The sequence below is a fragment of the Lepidothrix coronata genome, unplaced genomic scaffold, assembly GCF_001604755.1.
Source record: "Lepidothrix coronata isolate B3197 unplaced genomic scaffold, Lepidothrix_coronata-1.0 Scaffold22, whole genome shotgun sequence".
NCBI lineage: Eukaryota > Metazoa > Chordata > Aves > Passeriformes > Pipridae > Lepidothrix > Lepidothrix coronata.
Genome location: NW_016690202.1, coordinates 771,703 through 789,944, shown reverse-complemented (window position 1 = coordinate 789,944; position 18,242 = coordinate 771,703). Strand labels below are relative to the sequence as shown.

At 41.5% G+C, this 18,242-nt stretch overlaps 1 long non-coding RNA gene across 1 annotated transcript in view; it reads right to left on the bottom strand.

Moving 5' to 3' along the window:
• LOC108494036 overlaps window positions 1-13,822 on the bottom strand; it is a 56,806-nt gene extending 42,984 nt beyond the window's left edge. The window contains exon 1 of the long non-coding RNA XR_001873704.1: window positions 13,578-13,822. This is a non-coding gene — a long non-coding RNA (uncharacterized LOC108494036). The remainder of the gene's footprint in view (window positions 1-13,577) is intronic.
• Between the last annotated feature and the right edge of the window lie 4,420 nt (window positions 13,823-18,242).

Sequence of the window (18,242 nt, the reverse complement as noted above, 5' to 3'; positions counted from 1 at the left end):
TCTTATCTTAAACTGGTACCCTAACAACAGCTAGCATGTTGCAGGGGCACAGAGGGCCAAGTTTAGGCTGAAGAGATCAAAGGCATCTCAGATGCCCTCAAGACTCTATGGACCAGGCACCTCCCACAAGATGGTACAGCCAGCTTGGCACAACAAAGTACGACTAATGTGCTGAGGTGTGACAACTAACTTGTATTCCAGAAGTTTAATGAAGCATTTTGTAAGGCCAGAGATGCCACCAAAAGGTTTGGTACATCTTTACATAAGTGTGCAAGCAGTACTGAGTCTGTGGTGAGAAAGTCTTCACTGTCCCACCTTTCCAGAACTGTGTTCAATGTCTGGGCCTTGGGCTCTGTCTTGAGCCCAATAGATCAGGAAACCCAGTTGCCATCTCCATGTCCTCATCACTAAAGATGAGGAACTAGAGGAATGGCCACCTCACCACTGAATCCTTATCCCTCATGACTCTGATAAGAAAGTGTTACAGAGGGTGATCAGATCTCTGGGTGCAAATGAACTGATGCTGGGTAAGCCAGGCTTGGGGGTTATTTGTTGCTATGGCAGCTACACATGCATAGATGACAATAGGCACTTGCCTCCCATCTGAGAGGCAGGTTTCCTCAATGGTCCTTGTGACTGAGCTTGTAGAAACCATTTACCACTCTCCTGCTATGGCCCAGTGACTGCAGCATGGACATGGAGCTTATCAGCAGCCCCTCCCCAAAAACCCTGACTGTGCCAGAGTAGTATCATAAACATCTATCACCTGTGTGACCACGATGTATTTTTTCAATCTTTATATCCATTAAGTCTTATATCCATTAAGGCTCCATTAAGTGTGATGCCTCTTCTATGGGAGTGACTTTTAAACGTGTTGCTCCAATTGGACTCCCAGTTCCCACATTAGAGGTGGCCTTCCATCCTACTAAATTTTGCATCCTAGGTTGGCAATCTCACATGGTTAGTCCCAACAGTAACAGACACTGGTGTACACAACCCCAAACCTTCCCTATACAGGGGAAAGACCACCAGAGGTTGCAATCAAAAATGAGGGGTTTTTAGCAAGTGTGACTGTGTTGAGGATAGCTAAAAGCAGGTGAGGTTTGCAGATGTGGAAGCCAGAGCTATGCCCAGTGTGGTGGTACCCCTCATCCAGGCCTGTCTCATCTCAGTTGAGCCATCCCAGTCTGAGGCCATCCCAGTGAAAGGTCTCTGCCATCATGTTCCAAGAAGTTGTGGATGCAAATGAGGCAGGAAATGGTCAAACATTAGCTTTGCCAGGGAGCAAGGATGAAGGTGTGCTGCCTCTTTTTGGTGTGCTCTGCTGTGGCCCTGCACAGAGTGCAGCACTGATGAGGAGTGAAGCTCACGGGCACATTGGTAAATGAATATGAAGGGCTTTGCGACTGCAACCCTGACAAGGTTTGTGCTGAGTTTTGCTGCAGTCTCTCTGCTCCAGGGAGCTGATCACAAAGAGCGTTAGCATGAGTCATTCCTCACCAGCTGATGGGAGGCTCCCTTCACAGATCATAAAGGCTGCATAGATGTAGCCTAAATGTCTCTGTAATCATCAGAACTCAACTGTCAGGTACTGCTATTGCTCCCAGCTTGTCATTTGACAGGGTATGTTCTTCTGCACCTGATTTTCCAATAAATTTGAACATATTTTTGCTAGCAGGTAGACAAGCAAATGATAGTGCTGTCCAGGGAGAAAGTCATGACTAAATCTTACTGGAATTCACAAAATTTGCATCCTCCTACTCAGTTCCCTTTGCAGCTCTTTGTCACACACACACTCTGAGCTTACTGAATACAAAGAATGTGTGGAAAGAAGGAAGAGAGTGGTCACCACATCACCTGCTTTTACCTGCTGCTGAGCACCTCCTCAGAAGGGCCCAAGGACAGGAGGTGCTTACAACTGGAAAGCCTAGGGATCCAGGGTGGACCACACATCACAGGCAAGACCCTGTAGCTGACTAGGTCAACTGCTACCCAGACAAATATCCTCATCCCTGATGCTCTGAAAGAAAGCCTCTCTCATCAAGATCTTGGCTTGCTGCTTTGCAATATGGGAATGACAATTTTCCTTCACACTAGTTGTTTGAAAGAACAGCGTAGACTGCTAAGATTGGGACAATGTTCACAAGTCAATAAATCCTCAATTTTTCCCTGAAAATCTTTAATCAAAAAAACTCCTTCCTGCCAACTCTGCTATCGATCAACATCAAATCAATACTGTCAAATAATCCCTCCAAATTCATGTTTCTCTGTTAAATATGGGTTTGACCATTTCCCATTTTATAACAAAAAATGCACACCAAGACTGCTGTAAATAACATCTATTTGATTTAGATTGGTTTGAGGTGCCCTATCACTTTTGGGGGAGAGGCCATGTTTTGTAGAGTCATTATAGGTAATTAGAGGAGGAGGAGAACCAGGCGGCAGCCAGAAAAAACGTCTGCACTAAATGTACTGGAAGTTGCATTCTGGTCTTCTGGGTTTGCTGGAGTAGAAGAGGGAGTCTCAGGAGCTTTTAGCAGTTTGAGTGGAAATGCACGAAAACTCTTTTTTTAACAAATGCTTCCTTATTTCATCTGTTAATTAATAAGTGATGTTACCTAGGTGTTAATTAAAGCAAAACAACCCCTACAATGACAGATCTGTGAAAAAGGATGCCTTCAAATCCCATCACTCCCACCTGTTCATACTGAGCTGGTTTTGCCCTACATAATTTCACCATTTCATTCTCACCTTTTCACTCATTCTGACCTCCCTAAACTTCAGGATTTTCTAGCTTGCATTTCTAATGAAAAAGAAATGGAAATTCTGAGGAAAAGGGACAGTCTTTTGCTATCCATTAGAACAGAGCTTTGCTGGATCATGGGGATCCTGATCCAGAAGCAGAACCTGTAACTATCATGCCATTGGCAATGACGTGAAGGGTAAGAAGAGTCACCCTTGTCTCTGGGCTAGAAATGTTACAGGACAGAGTCTCTTCACGGTGCTGTGCACCACCCTCATGTCTGCTGTGCCGAAGTGCTCTCAGCAGTCAGTATCACAAGGCAATCAACCTCTCCTCACTGTGGTCTCTACCCCATGGGTGCTGAAAAATAACCACTTAACAGATGACTAAATATTGTCTTTTATTCTTGCTTTACAGCCACAGGTCTAAGAAGCTACATCTCAGCTCCTACAGGGAGGGCTTACATTCAAGGCTTCATAAAAATTCCACTGCATTTTAAAGCAAGAGAAATGTTGTTATTTTCAGTCCTACTCTTTCTCACTGTGAAAAGTCAGATTTGTTGACATGCAAAAAGGCAAACATGAATTATATACACTTGTTGATTATTCCTTTGTTCACTTTTACTTTTGTTGGAAATACTTCTATAGTACTACATTTTTAGTCTCAAAAATGTTTGTTGCCAAATCTGATATGGACCTCATCTTTGTCCAGACAATGACATTAATATTCCTCCTCTTCAGTCCAACGTAATATGGTATACTTTCATTTCCAAACACTTAAATGACCTTTCACTTCTGTCTTGAAAATCTTTTTGAAGTGAAGCTATAGCTTTTTCTGGAACGTTAGCTTTCCATCTAAACCCTAGTCTAAGACCAGCTGTGGCCTTTTCATGAGTTTTCTCCTTTTCCGTGCAGTCTTTTTGGTCTCCAGCAGTGAAAAATAAGCTGTTTGAATAAAACTGTAGGTTTCTTAGATTGATCTCATACGCAGGCCTTCAATGGTTAAGTAAAGGTAGTTCTTCAGTGTGCTGACTTCATCCCTTCAGGGTTTTTCCAGCTGCTCAGGTGCTTGGTACACTCTGTCTTTCCTTTTTCTGATGCAGATGGAGCCTATGTTATTGAAAAACTCCATCGATGATTTACTAATTAGCCATTATTACCAGAATTGGTCTGACCTTATCTACTTTCAGTACTGCTCTTACTGGCTCTGTTCCTCCAGAGCATTCTCCCCTATTTCCATGCAGAATGCACACAGAGGAGCTTGTTTGGGTTATGAGTCAGAAGATAAGCCGGTCTCCCAGCCTTCAGCAACAGCTCCTGAGGCTTAACTCTAATTTCCAATATTCTTTACAGTAATTGTTATTTTCTTCACAAGGTAGTTTGAGGGATCAGTGTGTAAAAGCAGTAGAGATATTATTAAAATTTGCCTGGCGTTTGCAGTCTAGGCTATAGACTATATGAAATATTTTACAGGCACAGGAATGTCCTGAATATCATTGTGCTTTTTCCTCATGTTGAGCATAGGGTGAATGTCAAAAGTCTCCAGCATGAACTAAACAGTGTTAGGAGGCTAAGTAAGGTTTCTTCCATCATGTACCTCTTTCTCTGACAAGGATGATGGAGGTTGGTGGGAAGCTGTTCTACCTTCTACTTCATGAGCAGCCATGCTGACAGCGTCATGACACAAAATAATGAAAATAACATTAACTTAAACCAAGCACTAACCGACACAGGAAACCTCTCTGTTGTAGTGGGTAGCTGTACACTGCAGTCTCCCACAAACATGCTTATATGCTCACCAGCCTCTGGTGCTGTGTAGGAAGCTTGCCCGAGGGAGTTGGTTCACTAGAAACCAGCAAGGTTACACCAGATTACAGTTGCGTTTGTCTGAAAGGCTAGGACTGCTGTCAGAAACCAAGAAGTTCAGACTGATGCCTCAGAGTTTGTGTGGGTTTTTTTGTTTGTTTGTTTGTTTGTTTTTGTTTTGTTTTTTTGTTTTGTTTTGTTTTGGTTTGGTTTGGGTTTTTTTTTAAATTTTTATAGATTTTAGAAATAGATATGTAGTGGACGTAGATTTTAATGTATCGGTATTTCCAGTAGAAGTAACTACAGCAGCACATAACTCAGGTATCATTTCCACACTGAGGTTTCTACCAGCATGATTAACATGCATTCTTTTATTGTCTCACTGTATTATGTCTCTTACCAGTATTTTCCCGTAAAAGTAGCAGCAGTAGCTTAATGGTTGCACATAACAAACCCCGTCCCATATCAATCCCTCAAAATTCCGTTAGCTGTTTAATCTTCTTTTCAAGGTGGAATTGCAGAAAGCACCTTAACATCTGCACCAGGAGATGTAAATATGGGCAAAAGTGACCTTCAAGCCTGGAACTTTGGAGGGCCTCTAAGGACTGAATGTGCTCCGAGGAGGATGAAGATGATGAAAGAGGGGTCCCAAACTCCCCCAGACTCAATTCCTGAGGGGGTGTGCCGGGGGCCAGAACGGGACAGAACCGGGGGCTGGTCAAAGGGGGTTGGATGGACATAATTATGAAATTGTAGAACCTGTGCCCAAACACGCACGCGGTGGTTTGTATTCCTGTGGGCCAAGCACTCACTAAAGCTTCTGCTCTTCTTATCATATTTCTATAATAAATTGGCCTGGAGTCTTTTTTCTCCTCGGTCTTTTAGGCAACAGATCAAGAAGAAAATGGGTGCTATCAGAAAAGTTGTGTGCAGAGCACATGAGAGACTCCTGGTATTTGGAGGTTTCAGACAGGCAAAAGAGCAGAGTGTTTCTTTGAGACGCTCTGTTGAGTTGTTCATTCCATAGAACCTGTCTTATTTATTCACATCCCCAAGCCAGCTGCCTTAGTGGACCAGCAGCACCCTGGGTTCAGGGCCAAAGAAGGAGGAATTGCATGTTTTTAAATAGTTACTTAAACTCTGCAGTTTAGGAATGTCACACCACATATGTGTAGCAGCATGGCAGCCTTAACATTTTGCTACCCAGATGAAAGGGAGGAGGAATTCCCTACGTGGAATATGACTACATCATATGTGAATATGACTATGTCACTCTATTTGCAACATGATTTATCACAGATATTTGGGAAAGAATTTCTGTAAAACACATTTTTGCACTGGGAATGAACAATTTTCAAAATGGGAAGCATTTCTTACAGAAGGCTCACTGGTTTTTGCCAGACAGATGCACTTTATACTGGCTTTTTTATTATTTTTAGCATATCTTTAAGCATAATGCATAGTACTTCTAACAGAACACTACAGTTAAATCTGTTGTGGCATGTTGTCTCCAGTATTTGTAATACAGACCATGGAGACAGCTTGTACATGGACAATACTGTAGCAAAGAGGCAAAACTGTTTTCTTGTGAGGCATTGTTAAATATTGACAGCATAAAACAACCCAGTTTTGAGCAGGTTGGACCATATTGTAGTGTTCGTAACAACACCTGTAATTTTCCCTATAGATTTTGTCGTAAGAGAAGATGGTGCAGTCATTATCCATTCCTTTATAAAGCTATAGCAATTTGGCACTCAGTCCCTCAGGTGAAGGAGAAGGCGATCTGTGGTCTTTACTTAGGTATATCAATTTTTCAGGAAAGTACAGCTGACGATGATAGAAGGCTTCCCAATAGAGTACCTAAATCGGGGACAGGAAAAATGCTCCAAAGCGTTCCCAACGTTGAAAGCAATCCTCCTCAAACAAGGAATACACTCTTGTGGTTGTGACCAACATCCTGTTTCCAAGCAGATGCTCTTTAAAAGGGATGGAACAACTAGAAGATTGCAAGAGGCTGGCTTAAAAAATAAAAAAAGCGAAATTCAGAACTAGCTATAGTATTAGCATGGTCATCATGCAGGCCATCACCTGCATCAGTTGCATCCAGCAATGACAGATTAGGAGGCTCCATCCAAGATTCTAAAAATCCTCAAAAAAGACAACCAACTCTCCAAAGACATAAACCAATAATCAGTCTTTCGAGTGTGAGTACTCACAAAGAAAGAGAACAAAAGACAAATCGAATCATAATGCAGGAAAAAAGACTGACTTAAGCAAAGAGCAACTATAAAAGTTGAATTTAGATTCATGACCAGAACGGTTAAAGAAAAATGAGCCAAGTAGCCATATAACTCCACAAAGACTTGGGCAAGTCTAGTGAACAATATTCCATTAAGACAGAGCAAAGACAGGATAGGCAAAGAGGCTTCTGCCAGAAAACAGAATGGCATTGTAGCATATGTAAACAGGGAAAGCATGCCCCAATACAGTGGATACAGACTGCGGAGAGAACGCTCTGAATGCTGAGGAGAAGAAGTGTACAAAAAAGGAAAACAAAGGAAGACAACCACAGAAACAAGCAGGGGTCCAAGGAGTGAACACTTGCACACACAAGAGCTCAGTGCAGTACAAAAGAAACTACAAACCACAAACCACAAAAATGAGCAGAAGATGTCTGTAGAACTTGGTGTGCTAGCAGATGCAAGAAAAGGGTCAAAACTATGGGTAAACTAGAACCACAGAATAATTAGGGTTGGAAAGGTCCTCTGGAGACCATCTAGTCCAGCCCCCCTGCCAAGGCAGGGTCACCTAGAGCAGGTTACCCAGGAACATGTCCAGGTGGGTTCTGAGTGTCTCCAGAGACAGAGACTCCACAACCTCCCTGGGCAGCCTTTTCCAGTGCTCTGCCACCCTCAATGTAAAGAAGTTCTTCCTCATATTGAATGGAACTTCTTATGCTGTAGTTTGTGGCCATTGCTCCTTGTCCTGTTGCTGGGCACCACTGAAAAGGGTCTGGCACCATCCTTTTGGCACCTGCCCTTGAGATATTTATATGCATTAATGAGATCCCCTCTCAGTTTTCTCTTCTCTAGACTAAACAGGTTCAGCTCCCACAGTTTCTTATCAAAAGCAGAGTACACAGAAAGAGGAAGGCTGGGATCTCAGGTAGAGGAAATAGAGAAAAAAAATCTCTGCTTTCATTAAAATATATTACCCTAGCAAACCCAAATCCAAAAGAAATATTCTTCTCGTAGACGAGTGGCAAACTGAAGGTATAGCAGGAGGAACTGAATCTGTTCCATCAAGGCAGTCAGAAGGTTGGTAAATGACAGTTGTGTTTTGGGGGATTTTTATGGACAAGAATGCCTTCCAGACCTCTCACGTGTGATCACAGATAAAACAGTTTGGTTATTATAGGAGCTGACTCCTAGAAAATCAATTCCATTACACAAATAAAACAACTAACAGTGAGAGCCACAAAGAGAGTGGGAAAGCATATTGTATTGTCACAGAAGCCAACTATTGGATGAGTAGCATGATACTTCCTTAGAAATCAGGCAAGCTATTTGCCAGAGACCCTTAATGCTTCAAACAAAGCACTAAAAAGAGCTCAACATCAAAGGTCCTCAAAAGGACACATATAAACTGAGTTGAAAACAGCAAAACATGTTAGCAGCCAGTGCCAACAATGGATATTAATAAATGACATTGAAGCTACTTCACCATATTTGGGATGTCAGTAAATTGATAGAAATGGAAAAGAATGACTTTTGGGGTAAAAACTAAGGACAACTTCCAGTGTTACCAGAAAAATGTATAAGCAGGATTTCTAGGAAGTTGAATCATAGCAGATGATGTTCTGGTAGTACAGATGCAATAGCTAGGGGAAGGTTGATGAAAATCATGATAGAAATCCCCTCTGTCTTCTGTGAACCTTCAGGGATACAGAACTGCAGTTGGAAGGGTGACACTGAGCCACTGACCACATAATGTCTGTGACCTGGCCTTGGGAAGGCAGAATTAAGGAAACTCAAATCCACATTAAATGGATTCAGTTGGTTTACAGATTATTAGCACTGGTAAACTAGCTACGCTTCTTTCCCCTAGAGACTTTCGGTGAAAGTAAACATTCATGGTTACTATTACACAAATGAGTTATATGGGTAATTTAATGTGCCACAACTATCCCATACCTCAGAGACTAATTACCTACCCCAGAACATTGTAATCTGTATAGAAAAATGTGACAGAAAAGACACCTATATCAGAAGTGGCAGTAGGTGTCTTCTGTGTTGAATGTCACACTGAAAGAGGGTCTTGCAGGACCACATATATGTGAAAAGTACATGAGAAATATGTTCAGTTAGTCCAAGCATTGGAAACCTTCAAAGAGAAGGTGACCATGAACAATTAGCTTTTAAAAAACACATTACTGGAAGCTTTTGGAAAGTTTTATCACATGCTGTTGATATTGCAGAGCCGTAACTTATACAAAATACGCTTCAGGATACTGAGGTGTACCTAGCTGGCTTCTTTTCCAAAGGGATATTGTGACACAAGGCATGACAGATGATCAAAAACACTACTTCATCATCTTGAAAGAAATACAAACAACTGTGTGGCACAGAAAACACCAACTGAGGTAGTTATGAGGCAATTTCAAGACAGCAGTGAGAAAGAGTCTGAGAACAAGCTATCTAAAAGAAAAAATTACAAGTGTCCATACCAGTTGTTCTGCTGGGAGAATGAACAATGAGAGTGAGGCATGATCTTCCTCTGAAGACTGGTGAGATAGGATGAGTGGACTATGGCAATATCATAAGTAAAAGCAGCCATATCACAGGAAAGGTTTTCTCCAAGGTGTATTTGACCCAATCTGGATTAAAATCTGGGAAAGCAGAGATGTCATAACCAACTGACCAAAATATCATGTGGTCACTTCTAATACAGGTGGGAAAATTCAAAGGCAATAAAAACAAATTACTTTTCTAACAGGCCTGTCTACATTGCAGAAGTGTAATCTTTCATGGCAGTCTTCCAGTGTGCTTCTAATAAAATCTGCTGCTTAGACTCCTAGGGACCAGAGACATGGACAACGTAATCACAGCAACTGTCCTGGACAATGCAAGGAAGACACAGAGAGCCTGCAATCTCATAGTGTGGTTTCACAGGGGGAAATAAAAAACTTCATTCAAGTTACCTGTTTCTGTGAAGTCAGATGCATCAGATCACTACTAGCGGAAGGGTAGATACGGATGGGTTTTTTTATGTCCAGTAGAAGGTTTTGGGGTTATCACAATTTGCCACTTCTACAGCAAAATTTACTGGAGGCATTTGATGTTCATTGTGAAGACCATAGCAGAAAGAATCACACAAGATGGGGCTCCCATTCTTGTCTGTGGTGGATTCAGGGTTCAAGTTCTTTACCAAACAGCGAGGAAGCATTTTCAACTGGGGCTCCCATATTGCAGGAGAACATCTTTAACCAGAAACTTATTCCATGCTGAGATCCCTTGATTTAATCCCAAATTTGTTTCCTTTAATTTGTTTCCTCTGTTTTTCTGTTCTTTTTTGGGGAAAATTAGGAGAGGAAACAATTATTTTTGCTAAGGATAGGCTGAAAAAATATCGATGGGAGCAGTGCCTATGAAGGAGTGTCAGGCCATATGATATTGCCCCAAGCACTCTCTCAGCCTGAACTACTGCAGCCTGGGGGACATCCTAACTTAGATGGGCCTCTGCCTATTTGTTTTTCCCTGGGTACTTGTCCAGTGTCCCCTTAAGCCCCTGTTAACCTTCAGTAGTTACTGCTTTGTCACTCTCTTGTTTTATGCTTGTACGCCTAGCACTGTCAGCTTCCTTAAGGTTTTGCTTGATTTCTCTGTGTGGAGAGTTATAAACCAGCCTTTTCAGTAAAGAAAGTCCTTGAAGTGGCACAAGGCTCATGGTCTGCAGCTACATTAATATATAGGAAAGTCCTTGTTGAAGACAAGAAAAATAAAACATTTTGGATTTTTCATTTTATCAGATCATTATATCAGCACCATCACTTCCAATTTAGATCCTATATCCACTAAAGATAGTTTTAAATCTTTATATACTGAACAGAAATTTACATTCAACAGGATGTATAATTAAATGACATTAATATTTTCCTCATTAATTTCTTCAGTGCTCCTGGACATAAGTCTCAGACTGCATTTTTCTGAGATGTCCTGAACATTATCTAATGTGGAAGTATCTGTTTGTACTGACCACCACTTATTATCTGTAGGCATACAAAGCTCATTCCTAAATCTACCCATAGAAAGCCCTAATAGCTCTAGTGATAGCCAGAGTGGGTGTGGGCTGAGCAAGGCCGGCTGGCAGGGTGTTCTCTTCCCCATACTACCCCATCTGCCACCACCTGTGCCTCTTCTCCAAGGGTAGGTTTTAGAATAGGGTTTGGACCAGAGGGAAGATGGGCCCGGCATGAAGCATTAAAAAGTTATAATGCCAGAACTTGAGGAAGAACGTGATTGGGAGAGATTCAAAGCCTGGAGAGACTTATATGGAGCCTGAAGGAGCTAATAATTTACGGACTTTCATGTTATTTCCCAGTTTTGTATCATGTTCAAGGTACCCCCACATATATTCCTATGTTAATCCCTTTGGTTTGTATTGTTCAGGTCTTGTCTGGACTTGGCCTCACATTTTCCCTTCAAAAGTTGTTTACCACCTTGTCCTCCCCTGCTTTCCCGTTCATCCCACACTGATTAGCCGACGGGTGCCGCACTGCGGAGTGAGCTCCCATTGATCCCCTTCCCCTAGATACTCCCAAGTTCCTCCCACCTTTCCCTCATTCCCCAATCCCATATTCTCCTGAGATGTCAATCTCATGCTCTACCTCAGTTACTAGACCTTCCCTTACCCTAACCCTATATAAGTCCTTGTTCTCCTTCAATAAAGTGGGCATTGCACCCTGACCTTCTACTGTGTCAGAACCCTCTGTGCAGTGTTGTGTCCCTATTCCTTTCTCCTTCGGGCCATGGCAAGCACTGGCTGCCATTGCAGACATGGGGCATTGAATTGAGTTTATGACAAAGAGATGTTAATAACTATACTGGGGCACAATTTTTTTCTCAGCTTGTGGGAATTTTTAGGCCTTTACAATTTTTCTTTATCTCATATCAAGGCAGAGAGTTGAAATACAAGAAGCCAAGTCAAATCCTCTTCCTCTCCTGACTTCTGCATTATGTTTTTCAAAGGTCTTTCACTGTTATTTTTTCTTTTATTTTTGGGAGGAAGTCATATGTCATCTACGGTCTGCTATTCCCTTCCCACTGCCCTCCAAAAGGCACTCTCTTGGCAGTAAACACCCACGTCTCTGACTGTGCCCTCTCACCCCCTCCCTAAAAACATTGTTGCTAAGCTGGTATAGGGGTACTCAACACTTTCCCTCTAACTGCTACTATAGTACCTAACCAGCATGATACAGCAAATGGTTAAATTTTTTAATTAAAAAACACTTAAACGGGATGTTTCAAATGTAAAGAATCTTTTCCATACATTTCAGGACAGGAGAGCCTTCCACTGCTTATATTGTTATAAACATTAATTTTGGATAAAACTCTGTTTTGATGGCTGCCTTTCTTCCAGGTAAAATGCAATGAAACTCCAGGACATACCTTTGTGAGAGAGAAGGAGTAGCTTAGCTTCTGCACCCTATGACACAACTGACTGTAGAGGGAACTGATCTCATTTTCCAATGCTGGTTACTCTAGCAGGTCTAAATGAGGTTTAGCATTTTTGAAGGTCAAACCTTGTTATCAGAGACTCAAGCACAGATCCTGGATTTATTTCAAATGTGTTTGTGCCCAATGTTTCCCTACAAACACTTACAGGAGGAGCTTTCACCAAGATGGCAGTGGAAATGGCTGAAATACTTTTGTTTTTTTTCAGACTGTGGCTATGTTATGAAGGGATCTGTACTGCCATAAACTTCTCAGGGCACCTTTTGGATTTTTCTGGAGTCTGATATGCCTTTCCTCTATTTATCTCCTTTATTGACTTCCTTTGATTATTTTTCCCAGTTGAATTTAAATTAACTTTGTTAAATTCCTTAATGCTCTATCTCTTCACAAGAAAAGGGGATAAAACCATTACTTCTAGTTTTGTTTCCATCACCAAAGCAGTTAGTACTGCCATGTCTGTAGTGGGCTTATACCTACTCTATTAAAGCAAGATGCAGTGTCCCTTCAAAGACACAGAGTAGTTTTATTCAAAATATATGTGTTAAGCATAACAAGTCCTGACATATGCTCTCTTTGCTCGTACTGCTAATGGTGGATGGTATATACACCTGAAAGAATACAAATATTTAACATCAGTGAGGAACGTCATACCATCCAGGTGGGGGTGTGCATCATTTAGTTGTGATCGAATGACATTCCCTTAATGTGTTGCCTTCTTTTTCATTGCTCATTTGCATTTGAGGCAGATTGTAAGGGAACCCCCCCTTTTTCCTCAAAGAAAGTTGTCTTCCTCTTCAAGAATGCTTTTGTGCATTGCTACCTCTGCCATGTCTTTGTACTGCTGTGACATCTACAAACCCTGGTCAAGGCCCATGACACTCTGGTTCTTGGCCCAGATAAGTGTATCAAATCCATGTACCTTATTTCTTTGCTCTCATTATGTCTCTGTTAATGACAGAATACAGCAGTCGAGTTAAGACTCGTAGGCTGCAACTTCTCTTGCCCCAGCAATGGCAGCAGTAAGAGTCAGCTAATATTATTATTGCAGGATCTGTCAGTCTTTTGTTGCACACTGGGAACCACAGTGCCAAGCAGTGAGCAAGCACAGAGCAAAGGCAATTTCCCCTTTCAGGAACTGCAGCAGAGCAGAAAGAGGAGGGTTTGGACAGATGAAAGAGCACTGGGAAGCAGTAGGAGGGCACTGTCTAAACAGACGGTATTCATAGTCAAAACAGCACATAGGCAGCCTGTCAGGTTGTCCATGGACAACTGCAAAAATGGCAAAACCAGCTGTACCTCCACAAGTTGCCTTCTGATTCTTCCTCAGTCATCACTTGAGTACACAAAAATCAACCAGCAAGTAGAAACAGAACCAAAAGTCCATTCCTGTGGATGCTGTTGGGAACAACTGAGCAGGGCTGGTACCCAGGGATGTCCTGAGCAACCTGAAGCCCCAGGCACCTTTTCACCATGAACCCCACTCAAGAAATACCCCAGAGAAATAACCATGGTCCTAAAAAGTCTTCTGGGCACCTGAGTTGACAGCTATCAGGGATGGGCAATGCCCTAGAAAGTTTTTTCAGTGACACCAGGAATAGCAGAACAAATAAGGACTTTATTCATTGGTGTTTGCTCTGTGAAATCTCACACTGATGCAACTTTTGGCAAATGCATAGTTGAGTCAATCCACTTTTACTTCAGGTAAATAGCATTTATTTATTTATTTTCCATGCCTGAAAATTAGGAGAATGAACCTGCTTTCTTGTTTAGCCCTGTATGATAGGTCCAATCAGCTTATTCAGAAGCAAGAAGTGATTTTTGCAAATCTACACGGCTAAGTTTTTGAGCCAACTCTATTTCTGCCAGAAGTCCTAGAAGACTGAAATTGCAACATGAGATGGGCAAAAGGGATGACAACAAAATAAAAAAATACAGTAACTGGAGAGTCAATAAAAAATCTGCTTAACACAAAATGACTTTGTGCAATGTTTCTGATACCTTGGCTTAGTGCTGTGGCTTAGCAGGCAGCATGGGAAAGCACTTAGTCTTGCATGCCTAGCTCTGGCACAGATCAGTCCTTCATGTAAAGAAATCCCTGGAAGAAGTTCAAAGAGGAGTGATGGCAAAGACAAGCAAATGGGGTCCCCTTGCCAGACATGCTGTCCTGGCAGATCCCAACAGGGACAAAAAGTGTGCATACCATAGATAAATAGCATAGTGTCACTTCCACTGCAGGGCAGGTGTAAAACAGCATGTTCCAGCCTCTTCCAGCTCCTCCACTGTCTTCAAGATCAATGAGGGAGTATCAGAATTCAATGTGAGGGTGCTGCACATCCCCTAGCAGTGATGCATTTCAAACACAAAAGGGATCTCTGTTGTTTGTATGCAGGGCTGCTGGGCTGACTGCAGCAGTGCATGCTTTCATCTACTAACTCAGTCTTCAGCAGATTTTTAATTTATTTGCTCAGAACTATTTAACTGCCATTTTTAAATCTCACATTCACAAGATTTCAGCAACTGAAAATACTTTACACCATTTTCATCTCTGCTTCATTTCTAGATTGAAAGAACAGATACCTCATATCCATTATTGAACACTGGAGACAAGAATGGAATCAAAAACCAGAGAAGCTAAACCTAAATAAAATATACTCAACACTATTTCTCTTATAGTCTTGCATAGCTCAGAAAGATCCAGTCAAAATTGCCCTGTGATACCCAAATTATGCTCTCTAGTGTTTAGAAATCAGAAGTTAAGGAAGATCTTTGGCAATGTTTTGTCAGCAGATAAGCTGGCTAAACATTAACTTCTTTTTTTGCAATACCTAATCAGAGGTTTCCATTCATACAGCTGCTCTGTACTCTGAACCTTGAGTTAATGTGTCTCTGTTTTACAGGAAAGCTTTGCTCATGTTGCTTTTGGGCTCTGCAGACTTCACAATGTGACCTCCTTCTGCCAACTTGGGAGGCAACCTAATGGTACCTTTGCTTAGGTCATGTTAGTTGGTGAGTTCATGTCAGGTCCAATGCTTAGCCTGTTAGGAATGGCTTGTGGATTCCAAATTAAGTGCATCATTCTGAAAATAGAGAGGAAGTATGATTTGGAAATTCACATTAAATAGACAAAAATATTTCCAAATCCCTGTATAGAAGTGAAGCAAGTCTGAATAAATTATTTTCCTGGAAAAGCAGACCCAGCCAGTAGATTATCTACAAGTTATCAAGAGTCTTCTTCCATGAAAAAATCGAATAGAAAATCTGACATTTTGGTGTTTCTAGATAGTATCAATGTAGTCTGGTTTTTTCATTAAATAAGACAGACACTAGTTCAATGTTGTTATTTAAAAGTACTAAGTATTAATAAGGAAATAGAGATAAGGGGCACAGTAGCAGCAGAAGTGCTAGATTTGAACTGTGAAGACAATTTTAATTTTGGTATGTTAGAATGTTTTGTGATTTTTCAGCAGTGTGGAACAGATGTAGTTAAACTGGTTGTGGGGCATACGTAGTTCAAGGGTCAGAGCAGCTCATGGTTGGCTCTCTGGTCTGTCGTGGAGTCTGGTCAGCATAATGGGTTGAACAAAACTGCAGGATCTGAAGGAAAAGCAGCATCTAATAATATTCTCTGTCCATCCTGGTCTGCCTGAATTCTGGGAATGTTTTGTGGGCTGGGCCACACAATGGAGCCATGTTCCCTCTTCCTCTGCTAGATTCTGCAGCTCTGGGACTTGCTGAGCTGTGATGAGAACTTGGAGCAAGTCTTGCTTTCACTGTCTTGGATATCTGACCCTCGTGTTGAAGTGTGCCTCTGCAGACTTAGCCTGTCTCTTCTGTGTCCTGAGAACCTAGTTTTGTAATGTTTTTCCTCAACTCCTCTTAGACATTTAATTTTCCAGGCAAGAAATACAGCTGGTTCAAAATTCAGTGAACAATCCCTATCCTACACAACAATTCATCTCATACTTAACTGTAACTTTAGCACTGACCTGAAGGGGATGTGAGCATATACCCAACTTGCTGTCCATGCTAAATTATTTTCCTGAGCAAGGACTGACAGAAGGATCAATCCTGAGCTGAACTGGGGCCTTTTCAGATTTTATTTCTTAGAACTCAACTGTTTTTTGATGTTGTTTAGCCTAAAAAAAAAAAAGCAACAGCACAACAGCACTGCAAGAATTTATTTTAGAACATAAGAAAAAATGTATTTTTTATATTCTGCAATAACTCAGTAGCAATTGAAGGGATAAAGCTCAGTAAAATAATTTATGTCCAGAAAGCAGAGATGAACATTTTCAACTCAAAAAGTGAATGGTTTTTTGACTCACAAAATGTGAGAACTCAAGGGTGATAACTGAGGCTGCCTTGTGGTCTTATTGCAGCCTTCGCGCAAAACCTCCTGGATAAATTAACTCTCCTCACATGCAGTCTAAGGCAGTGAAGCCTCTGTAGAGGTCCTTGCAGTACTGCAAAGCAGTCCGGTGAACATAAGATTAGGAGTTGCATTTATTCTTCCAGTTGTGCAGCTCCAAGCACACATTGACATTAGAAAAGCAAGGGACAGTAGCAGAGTACAGGGTCAGATGCAGCCGCACATTAAGAATGCAACACTACTGATTACATTAACTTTGGATTTGAGTGCAGATAAAGATATCATTTTCTGATTGCATTACAGCTGTGGCCAGGACAAGCTCTCCACCAGCTCTCAGAAACCACAATTCTAACATGAGGACATAAATTTTAGGCTCATGCAATGAGGAACAGTAACACAGAAGCTTCCCCTCTCTCCACATCCTTTGTGTATGCACCATACTGTTGAGGCACAGTGTTGCTTACAAGTATTGCTGCAGTATTGCTTACAAGTTGTTTGTAAGTGTGTGGACCCCTACTCCTGTTCCAGGCACAAATCCTGATAGAAAAATCTCAGTCCTGTGGGTGTAGGAGGCAGCAGAGCCTTGATATGGAGCCCACCTCTGTCCTGCTGCCCTGTGCAGTTGCCTTTCTAGCCCTACATGCCACCCCTCCTTAGGATTTTTCCGGGGGTACTGGAGTCATCCAATATCCCTCCTGTCCTGACCCTACTAAAAGCAGTTATCTCCTGAGCATTCTTCCCTTACGGACCTGTAGAAAGTCTACCTACAGCCTATTTCCCCTCACCTAGGTGGATTTGCTTCTCTCTGGGATCTTTCTGTGCTCATTTAAGAGACTAAGGAAGTAATTTCTTCCTAAGAAACCATATACAGCTTGACTCATAAATCCCCTGTGACTCACTGCCCTCATGAGCACATTTCTTTTACCATTTTTGATGTCAGCTACAATCTACATTTTGTTTACGTGTGTCCCAGGCTACCGATATGCAAAGGATTTCCAACATATTGAAGCAAAACCTGATAACTTCTTAGGATAAAGCGGTATAATCTGATTTTTTTTTAGTGTCTCAAGAATAGTAATCATACATTACTCTGCAGTAAAGCCGTTATATAATGACTCATCTGTGGAAGAAAAATTCCCATGAACCTAATGGTAAAGGGATGACCCATTTTAGCTGCCTATCACTTCCACATGAAGCAGAAGGGCATGGCTATATTGATCAAAACTACCTCTTCCAGGAAGGCTAGTGAGAAAAAGTAGCTCATAGATGGACTCTGGTTTGCTTGAATAACATTCAGTATGGATGGGCTACATCATTATGAATATATATATCTGTTTAGATTTACCTCTGTGGTCACTGAGAGATAGCAGAAGCATATAGTATCGTGCAATTACAGACTTCGTCTTTCTCTGTGTGGGAGGAGGCAGCACAGCTTTCATTAAACATCTTTTTATCTCGCACTAAGAACCATATATAACTGATCAATAAACTGGAAAGCAAAATATCTTTTATTCAAATTAATAAAACTTGAACTGAAGTATAAGCACAAAGGGTCAGGCTGTGATGTCCTTGTGGCCAGAGAACAGCACTAA